General features: G+C 39.9%; 1 long non-coding RNA gene across 1 annotated transcript; it reads right to left on the bottom strand.

Annotated features, from left to right (window-relative positions):
- Window positions 1-5,413: 5,413 nt before the first annotated feature.
- On the bottom strand, window positions 5,414-9,753 carry LOC139605939 (uncharacterized). Its single transcript, XR_011684505.1, has 3 exons — window positions 7,303-9,753; window positions 6,719-6,993; window positions 5,414-6,463 (listed from the first exon to the last, which is right to left on the bottom strand). It is a non-coding gene; the product is annotated as an uncharacterized lncRNA (long non-coding RNA).
- Window positions 9,754-11,252: the final 1,499 nt, after the last annotated feature.

Below are 11,252 nucleotides of genomic sequence, written 5' to 3'. Positions count from 1 at the left end.
CACAGCCTGTATTCAGAAACCTCTCCTCTGATTGGCTGATTGACCCATAGTTGCTAGAGCTCCAGAGAGAAATCTGGGATAGGAGATGTAAAACTACATTGAGATGGTTTTTTCTTCAAACCACAAATCTTCTAACATGATCTTCCTTTGGATATCATCACTGGATGCAGGAAAAGTGTAAAATATTGGACTTTTGAGAAAAGGTAATTCATTTGTAGTTAAACTAATTACTAAAATTCCCACATTTGAACAAAACCTTACTCAGCTTCAACTACATGTGATGTTTATTGGTTATGACTACTGTTGGAATCAATACTTTCTAATCTAGTCTAAAGGTGGTTCAGACAGCAAAGATTACAGCTGAAAACTTAGAAAACAACATTTGTGGATATAAATGACATAATGTATAATGGATATGGAGGAAATCATGTTATAATGACATAAGCACCCACACTTCCTGGCTTGTAAATCTTTCATGGGAGCTGTAGGTTTCATGAATGCTAATGAAGGAGGCTAACAACAAAACCCAAGTGATTCCAAGACATATTGCGAACATTTCTAACTAAGAAGATACAACATGAAGTAAGACAGTGTTGGAGTAGATGGAAGATGTATTTATTTGATTTTAGTGGCGCGGTTTTACTCTGCTAACCATGGCTAAAAACATCCTGAACATGAACCTGAACATTGCCTATTGGCTTCTTAGGAGACATGAAAAGATACCATGTGTTTATTTAAGGGACACAAAGCTGAGATTTTGTCACAAGACATTGGGTAACAACAAGTACATTACAGCAAGACTGTTGATTTAATAGTAAATAAAAGTAATTTCATAAAGGGTTATATTACATACAGTATATAATTGCACACAGTATATAATTATTAGCCTTATAAGTTTATAACCATCTTGTATTTTCCTGTTACATTCATCTTGATGGAGATTGACCAGAACATTCTAAACAACAGCACCACTAAATGGCCAGAAAAGTTCCCAAACAGTTTCCAGTTCATGGCCCACTTGAAAATCTCCAAAATGTTGGACATCCACATCCCACCCCATAACAACACACAGACCAAATGATGCCTTCTCAGAGCACTTTTTTTATTTTATCGACAACAATGGAACATCCAGGACTGAACTGAAAGCAGGGGAAAACACGTAGGAAATAATTTTTTTCTTTTTTGTTTGACCGGGAGATCACTTGTAGATTCACCATCTGTCTCTTGACTCTCTTTCCTGTTAATTCTTCTGTTGCTAACCAGCTATCAAATTTGATCCTCCAGGTTTTTCCATGGATGTAAGGGTTAGGGTTAGACTGAGATAGCAAACAACAACAAAAAAAAAGTTCCTATCACTTGCTTGTCACTGTGATAGGCCTTAGTATGAGAAAAAACAATGAAAATAGTTTTTAAACATATTATATTTTTAAAGCTCTTTTATTTAAAATTCCTTTTTTTTTTTACATCAAGATTGCAGATGCAATACCTTTGCAGCCCATCAGTGGGGCCTAAAGAGTAATTGAGAGCATTCTCTTTAGTGTGAAGGCTGTGTCCTGTTTCTGAATGTCCTCCATGCTTGTATGTAAAGTCTTGCATACCATAAAATCACTTCAAAGTGTGTTTGTGTATGTGGGTGTGTGTACCTCAGCACTGATACTGCAGCAGTCTCTCTCTAATGTGAATCCCTTGTTGACCTGCGTAGAGGCTGTTTTCAACACAGCGCTTGGCCCAACACTTGAATACAACACTTCTGATTTCTGAAGTGGGTTCAAAGGATTAAAAAGAAACAAATGATCCGACTCTAACTCTGTGTATCGACGGTGTACTGTTGAAGCCAGATCTCTTCTATCTCACCGGATCTTATTCTGTGTCTTTTTTTAGCACTCCCTCCTCCATGACTGTTCCGTGGTCAGAGAGATGCTGAAAAGCCCTCAAGCTGCTCTTCCAACTATTGATTTTTTTGTAATCTTGGAAATGACGCTCATTCCACTAGTAGAACCAATATATGTTGCTTTAATTAAGGATGTACAGTGGGCCAACTGAGTGAATGGCACATTAAGAGTAATAACAATGGGCTTTGACTGATGGTGTCTCAGCAGTGGAGGGGCAGACGGTGGAAAAAAGGTTTTCTTTCTGTTCACTTCAGAAATCCCTCTCTTCTGTGTCAAGGCTAATCAACAGTGATGCAGTGAAGTTAAATAAACCACCTTTAATTCTGAGCTCAGTGTTTAGTCCATGAAGGTGGATACGTGAGGGAGTGTCCGTGCAAGTATGGGGCCATGTGTGTGTGTCCAGTATCCATCAGACCATGAAGATCATTGTATCCGTGCCACATGTGTGCAGCTTGGTATGTGTGTGTGTATGTGTGTGTTTGTCTGACCTAGATAGAGCAGAGCTGGACAGGGTCATCCGTGTGTGTATATAGATACACCGTAGAGGTGTGTGTGTGTGTGTGTCATATGTCATAATTGAATGAGTAGTTGAAGTATGGAAAGGTAAAGCCTGCCTCAGCAGAAGTGCTCTCAACACACCATATCAACACATTTAGCGAATGTCCGTCTAATATGGACGTATGTTTGTTAGGCAGGCAGTCGTATGTGGTAATTAGAGAGTCAATTAGATTTTCAGCGTAGATAGGAAATATTGTAACAGCACTACAAACCCCTGTAAGTGATTTCCATAGTTTTATGTTAAGAACCAGGTGCAGTTTGAGAATATTTATCTTGAAGCATTAAGATGATAAAACTCTTCACATCAAGACACTGGAATCATTCATAAATTACACCCTGTGAGAAACATGTTGCCAGCAGGATATTACACATCCAAGTGTAAATGTTTAACATTGAGTTTAATACATTAAAGCTTTATTGATGTCCCTCACTTGTAAATTGCTTTGGATAAACTTGTTTAACTACTTTTACAGAATGCATTCATGAGCATAGAATCTGTCATTTTATTGTCGAGCTGGTTGTGTATTTAAATGCATTTAAATATACACTCTGATTGTTGTTTACATTAATACATATCTGAATGTATATTTAAATCACAGAATTCTTGTTTACCTGCTATTAATATTTCTTGTTATTTATTTTATTTTCTGTACTCAGGTCTCACTTGTAAATGAAATCTCGGTCTCAATGTGACTTCCTGATCAAATAAAGTTTAAATAAATAAAAGGATCTGTCGTATGAGCAAATGTAATTGTAATTGTAATTGTTAAATGTTGATTTTAAAATATTGACCTTTTGTGTGTCTGTCCTGATGATGATATATTTTTAACAGTTATACAATAACGTTTCATAAGGCTTCTGTACGTGTCCCTGACTCCCCTCTCTCCCTCCATCTTGGACCATTTTTCTATTATTATATTTGTCTGTCACCTCTTCCCTTGCCCGCCTTTATTCTCCTCTGTGACTCCAGCGCTCCCTCTCTGTGTCTCTTTCTCCATCTCGCTCTCTCCCCCTTGACAGTTTGTTTAAAGCATACTTCAAACCAGACCAAGCCTTTTGACCATGGTCGTTTGCAGTTGTGTGTGTGTGTGTGTGTGTGTGTGTGTGTGTGTGTGTGTGTGTGTGTGTGACAGCAGAGGGAACAGTTCCTTTCATCTTTTAATAGGCAGGCCAATTTTCGGGTCCCTTCTGTCTTGGCTGTGTATAACTTTCTCTTTAACTATCTCTATCTTTCTCATCCCTCTTTTATTTTCTTCAGAAAATATTTCTCACTTTCATTTTCTTCTTTTATTTTCAGAAGTTTCTCTTTCTCCTTTCTGTGTATCTTATTTACCCACACCTTCTTTTTCCTTTTCCTCTCCTTTCTCATTCTCTGCCTCCTCAGCCATCCCTCTTTCAATTACTTATTTTTTTTCAGTTCAATTTGTTCAGTCCAAATAAGCTTTATTGACACAAAAGTCTGTGAACTTAACTTGTTTTCCTTTGCTCTCATTTCCACTCTCATGCCCCTCTCCAGTTTAACACCAGCTGCTACACACACACACACACACACACAAACAGACACTTACACAGACACACACACAGACACACATACTAGCCACACAGCTGATCATAACACAGTTACCTATAATATGTAGATAAATCTATTAACCACTGAGAACTGGGGGTCAAATAAAGTAAATTCTTATTTACCACCTCACTGGGGGGCAATATATAAAGACATTACAAGCAGAGCTGCAGAGAACTTCCTCTGATATCATTTTAATACACCACAATCTGCAATCCCTCACAGATTAAAGATCAATCCTTGTCAGTTGTCAGTGCCTCAGATACCAAACTTACTCTCTTTTTCGTCTCTGATGAGACCTCTAGTGTATCTGAAAGGACCAACAAAGGTAGTAGAGTATGCAGGAGGGAGCCATATAGCTTTCACAATGAAGAGATCTGCTGATTAGTGTGGTGACCTCCCCCCTGCAAAGACTCCAACCCCAGATAAATGCACAGCATTCTACATTATTATTATTTATATCTGCCATTCTGTATTTTTATTTCTTTCTGTCTACCTCTGTATTTTATTCTATTGTATATTTTGTATTATAATACACCGGACAGCTGTAACAAACTAATTTCCCTTCGGGGATGAATAAAGTCATCTATCTATCTATCTATCTACCACATGCTTCATATATCAGAAGGCACTGAAAAACAACCCATCAAAATCTTCATTTTGTTTGTTGTCCCTGGCCATGCAAAGAGGTAGAGCAGGTATAGGTTCTGCACCTGAGCAACAACTGAAGCACCATCTTGCTTAGGGGTGCATCCCTGCATCCCTAAGCAAGAAAGACCTGTCTAAATATCATAGGTAGTTAGAAATGAAGCTCAAGGACTGGAACAAGCTTTGTAATCAGCACTTCATCAGTGCTTCAAAATGTTAAGCTGGCAGTCTAAATTGAGATCTTAAAGATACAGCCATGCAATAATGGGGAAGGTTCATTTTTAGCCTAGTAAGAGTTAACAGCAGTGGTTGGAAGTCTGCAGAGACGATCACAAATGCTAAAACCACTTTTAACTTGGAATATGTGGGGATTCCACTCATTGGCTTCACTTTTTCATCATCTTTTTCAAATCCACTTGTTCCTGATTTAATAATGTCCTGCAGCCTGCCGTTTTCCTCCCTGAGGTAATCACATTCCCTTTGTAATCTTGCAGGGTTTCTTTTGAATGGTTTGTTGTCCCACTGTTCACCCTCAGCAGGTGGCGCAGGCTCAGCATCCGGCACTGATGACAGTTCCAGGAGGACATCCACTGCATCTTGCTCCTTTTTCTCCTCCACCCTCTAGTTCTGCCTTCTGCTGTACTGCTCATACCTTCCATGTCTGGGACATTGTGATATCATTGCTACATACTGGTAAAACCCTTTCTCTCGTCCAACACTTGCTGGTGACTCTTCAGGCTGAAAATGAACCTCCCTCTTTAACTAGACAACCTCTAATTTAGCTACTGTTTGCTGACTGCTATGCTAGCTAGGATAACTCTCCAAGGCCACTGGAGTTGGTCGTGTTGGTCCATAAAAACAAACCAGTTAAGAATGATTATGTAAAGATATAATGACTAAAGTACAATCATTAAAATACTCAGAATTATTGGATTTTTCCCTGGCCCATTCATTCGTTTTTTACGCGATCTGCTGACAAATAAACGTCTGCATAGCAATATACCACTGCAGCAGTCAGTTTGTGTGTAAATGAATGGAATGATCCATTAAAACATGGTAGCAGACCCAAGCAGTACGGTGGAAATATAGGTTCTCATGAAGTTCTTTTGTGTGTATCAGTATGTCTAATATCTGATCATGTGGCACATCATCATCATCATCATCATCATCATCATCATCACACAAGAAAATGTTTTTTTGATGGAGAGTGAAAACTGCATTCACAGGAAAAATTAAAAGTGTTGATTCTCCTCTCAACTGCTGCCTCTCACCAGTTGGTGCATGATGCACCAACTGGTGCACCAATCCAATTGTGACTTTCACTGATACTGAGTCCTTGGTTTTACTCCACTGGTCATGGAGAATTTGAAATGTTGAATCATTGCTAGAGCATAAAGGTGGGAGTAGAAGTTTAAATTTTCAAAAGGTCAACTTAAGAGCAGTTTTCTATTCATAATAATTGAGTTTCTATGGCCAGTGTGGTCACAACAGTTGCTCAGAATGTTATGGCAGTTAATTAGGTTCACCTACTAACACTAATGAAGTGTAACACAGCAGTCCTGCAATGAATCCTTCCTTCATGAAGTTTACGTCATATCCCATTTGGGTCTGTTCTAAGATTTTGAAGATAAAGTAATGCATGTTATACTGTTCTCTCTATGTGTTTGCTCTCGCGTGGACACAGATAAACAGTCAGTTAAACTCCTTATTCAAGAGCCAGGAACAATGAGCGTCTTGCTTGTTTAATATCTTCTTACACGTAGGTCAGCATTCCGACTGCATTGAATTTGGTGTAAAACTAGAACAGAAAGATACAAAAAAGGTCTCAATAAACAGCCATAAAATATCAATATAAACGTATCAAGGCATCAGCTGCTTAACATTCGCTCAACAGGTATTCGCACAGCAGGCTAGAAAACGAGACAGACTGGCAGGTAAATACACACACTTCTGCCACACAAACTACGGCATTAAACTGTGACCTTAGTACACAACACACTCACAAAAGTGTTAACACATCTTATCAAACCTGTAAACAATACGAGACACTTACAACCATTGCTTTCTGAGAGATTAACTGCATAGATGCGGCCGTGAGACAATGTAAACACACGTTTTTTCCTCTCGTTTTAGTTTCTATTTCCTCCTTCCAGTTCGGAGATTTTCAAAATAAAGGCGCCGCAAATACATATAATAGAAAAACAGTAAATAAACATTTCAATATAATTTTGAGTGTCTTTTAAACATATAAAACATATGAAATACATTCAGGGCAGAACACATGTGCCCAGCTGAAAAGGGTCATATGAAATATAAAGTATAGCACACCTCGTGGTTGGTTAGTATTCAAACTCCCTCAGTATTTTTTTTAACATTTTGATTCAGTTCCTTATCAATCTATACTGCATACCCCATAGTGACAAAGCAAAAACATAATTTTAGAAATATTTAGAAAATTATTAAAAATGTAAATCTGAAATATTACATCAACATATGTATTCAGACACTTTACTATGACAATTTAAATTCAGCTCAAGTTCCTCTGATTTCTCTTGATCATCTCATAGATGTTTCTACACCCTGACAGGAGTCCACCTGTGGTGAATTCAGCTGATTGGACATAGCTTGGAAAAACACACACCTGTCTATATAAGGCCTTACAGCTGACAATGCAGATCAGAGCAAAAACCAAGTCATGAGGAGGAAGGAAGTACCTGCAGAGCTCATAGACAAGATAGTGTCAAGGAACAGATCTGGGGAAGGCTACAAAAAATTCACTGCATTGAAGGTTCTCTAGAGCACAAAGGCCTCCATCATTCTTCAGTGGAAGAAGTTTGAAACAACTAGAACTCGACCTAGTGCTGGCTGCCTAGCAAAAACTTGAGAACATGAGCTGTTTGCCCAATACCATCCCAACAGTGAAGCATAGTGGTGGCAACATCAGGCTGTGGGGTTGTTTTTTCAGCAGCAGGGACAGGGAGACTGCTTCATTCAGCTTTCTGTCAACCCTGACCAAAGTACTGAGGTATCCTTCATGAGAACTGGTCCAGAGTGCTCAGGACCTCAGACTGGAAGTTCACCTTCCAATTGCACGAGTGGCTTAGGGACAAATCTGTGAATGTCCTTGAGTGGCCCAGCCAGAGCCCTAACTTGAACACAATCCAACATCTCTGCAGAGACCTGCAAATGCCTGTCCATCGACAGCCCCCATCCATCCTGAGAGGATGAGAGGATCTGCAGAGAAGAATGGCAGAAATCACCAAATCCAGCTGTGCATAGTTTGTTGCGTCAGACCCAAGAAGACTGGAGGCTGGAATTGCTGCCAAAGGTGCTTACCAAGGAAGTACCGAGGAGAGGGTCTGAACACTTATGTCAATGTGATATTTCAGTTTTTGCTTTGTAATAAATTTACAGAAAAATTCTAAAAGTCTGCTTTCACTTTGTTATTATGGGTTGTTGAATGTAGATCAATGAGGGAAAAAAACTTAACTTGAAGGGGTCTGAATACTTTCTGAATGCACCGTAATATAGTTCACCTTTGAATATGTCTTTAAAATGAATTGTTTTGCTCATATGCTATTATATTGCACCCAGCCTTTCAATTTGTATCTAACAGAGAAGGGAGTGGAGCCCCATCAGTCAGTGTTTACAGCAGCAGTGCCAGATGCACCAGCTGAGCTAGGACTGTCCACACAGCCAGTCAGTTTGACAGGCAAACGCCCCTGCAGCCCAGCAGAGACAGACGGAAGCCCGCTCACACACAGTGGGTAACTGTGACTGTACGACAGGCAGCTCAGATATGATGGTCCTCTCAGTGCCAGTCTCCTCTTACTGAAGGAGTACTTTCCCACATCAAATGAAGATGAGGATCACTCATCATAAACCTGCTCCATTCTAGTCTTCAGGAGTGGGAGATGACAGGATTAAGGAGGAGAAAGAGTTGCTTCTGGCATGCATTGTTAAATGACAGAGCACTCTTATATTCTCAGGAGACAGGCCAGGGGTGGTTAATACACACTGAGGAGACAGGGATATTCTGCCTGCCTCCAGTTCAACTGGATTAGATAGGCTGACTGTTTTTAAACCAACAACTGTGACTCATTTAATAATTTGTATAATTACATTAACAGAAGCATTTTAATGTGTGTCTTGTCCAAAGAATATCACAGCGTGTTGGTCTATTTTGTTGCTGACCATATGCTGATGCCCTACAGTTGGTCAATAACTATACAACAGAAGTACTAAACTAAAAACCTGGACAGCTGCTCCACAGTCCTCTTATGGATGCAGGAGTCCTGGAGATAAAATCTATTGTTTCCATCCTGACAGGGAACAAATCTAACCTATTGGCATCACAGAGCGTTTTAAACTGTGGGCATGTTTCCTGCTTTATTAATTGAGATGTCTACTGTACAATAAACGGTAGTGTCAGAAATACCTCCCACAGCTGGTGGTCGATAAGGAGTCTCCAGGAAAATGGTAATCAATAAAGGTATGTTTCCAATAGGGACTTCTACAGCTTTGGAATTTTAAACAGGCTTTGACTTTGTAATGTCCGTCTAATGAGGGATAAGCCGATCAAAACCCACAGATGTGACAAACCCTTTTTGTTCAACCTGTACATGAATGAGAAAGGGGTTGACCTTGTTTGCTACCGACCCTGGACCCAGCATGCCACAGCTACCTGGGTTCTGACAGTGCTTGTTCTGTCCGTGGTTTGGCAGAAGAAAGAAAGCAAGAGGAGCTCTTTGCTCAGACTTACTTGAAAGCTAAACTCACTGAGGGCAATACCAGCTGGTTTACCACTGCCTTCCCAGTGACTATTGAGGCTTCAGTGGAAACCAGTGCAGAGGTGGGGGTGTTAGAGCCCCTTGCACACTAGTATCATCATATTCACCTTTACTCTAGTATTGCACATGTGGATGACATGCTGTCAGACCACTTCATCTGTGCATCTGCTCCTTGCGGTGAGAAGAAATCTGGCCCGTGTGGTAGAATATCTAAATCAAATACTCCTCTTGTGATAAACCGCTCATTCATTTGGTGGTTCATCAGGTACACTTTGCTAATGCTGAACTAATACAACAGGCATGATGTAGTTTGTGGTGTTGTTGAGTTGTGTAGAATTACACAGAACAGTGTTTGTTATTTAGCCTAATAGATAAGTGGGATGGACAAAATAATACAGCAGAACACAATTTAACCACACCACAAACAGGAGGATTCACTGCAGGATTGTTGTATTAGACTGCATTAGTTTCAGCTAGATGAACCTAATGAGCTGCCAAATGAGCATATTTTCCTAAACATTTTTGAGTAGCTGTTACAACCACATTGGCCACGAATCCATTCTCAATGGCTCTGAACAGAAAACTGCTTAAAAGTCGACCTTTTGAAAATTTAAGCTTCCACTCCCACCTATACACCCTCACAATGATTCAACGTTTGAACTTCTTTGTGACCAGCAGAGCAAAACCAATGACTCAGTACCAGTGAAAGTCCTCATCTTTTTCTCTTATTCCTCAGTCCGGCCGAAGTGCTCATGAGTGAGTGGGTGAGCCGATTTGAATTGCACTCTAAGCTGTTATACATCATTAGGTAATGGTAATGATAGGAAATTTAGGGAAAACTTTGAGTGAAGAATAAAAGACAGTTGTAGGTCTTCTTGTGTAAAGGAATGCTTGCATATGTGCAACTGCATCATCAGTACATCAACTGACTGATGGCGGAAGTTTCTTCCTCATAAGAAAACAGTGTGCACCCACACACACACACAAGCACACTGTGTGTGTGTGTGTGTGTGTGTGTGTGTGTGTGTGTGTGTGTGTGTGTGTGTGTGCAGCAGTCCAGACCTGTGCACTTACATAATCAGTTCAAAGCCCTCCACTCTCTCTCTATATTTCTGCCAAGCAAGGCATTTCAGGAGGAAATGGGTTTCTAACACTGCCAAGTTTTCCTGCCGGAAGAAACTGCGCGAGAGAGAAGTTGCTTGGCTCGGAAATTATGCTAAAATGAAGGAGTATTGATGTGTGGAGCTGCCAGTTACTGCTGGAAGTGAGAGGAGAGGGCACCCCAGATTCTCTGATTTACTAGCTGTTTCAGGATGTTTTTTTATCAACCCGTATGTAAGGCGGGTGCTTGCAGGGTGGGGGGAGTGGATGCATTATTTATATTAGGGATGTCCCACTCAATTTCTTCGACCCCAATCTCAATCCAAGTTCTTTACTTTTAGGTGTCTGCCAATGCTAAGTCCAGTCTGATACTGAAATTAATTTTACATAAACGATAATAAAATGTATCTGACACATGAAATTGAAATTTCAATGTGTTTCAGTGTGTTTATTGAAAATAAACATAGACTGCTTAATCCCCTCGATCCAAATACTTAAGGTCGTGGTTAAAAATAAAAAGTTTGTATTATGAATGACGGTTCAGTTGGGAGATGCCATCCCAGTCAGTAACGAAGAAGAAAGAAGATGTCTCACATTGTTGGATTTGTTGGACCTACAGAAACACTTGTGGTTGTACAGTGGTTACAGAGTGAAGGCCTGTCCCCCACAAACTGTCTTTACCAAGTACTGACAGCG

The sequence above is a fragment of the Trachinotus anak genome, unplaced genomic scaffold (assembly GCF_046630095.1).
Source record: "Trachinotus anak isolate AG129_WGS33_773 ecotype Australia unplaced genomic scaffold, CSIRO_AGI_Tana_v1 ptg000021l, whole genome shotgun sequence".
Lineage (NCBI taxonomy): Eukaryota > Metazoa > Chordata > Actinopteri > Carangiformes > Carangidae > Trachinotus > Trachinotus anak.
Note: the sequence above shows the minus strand (reverse complement) of the source record. Positions and strands in the feature narration are given on the sequence as shown.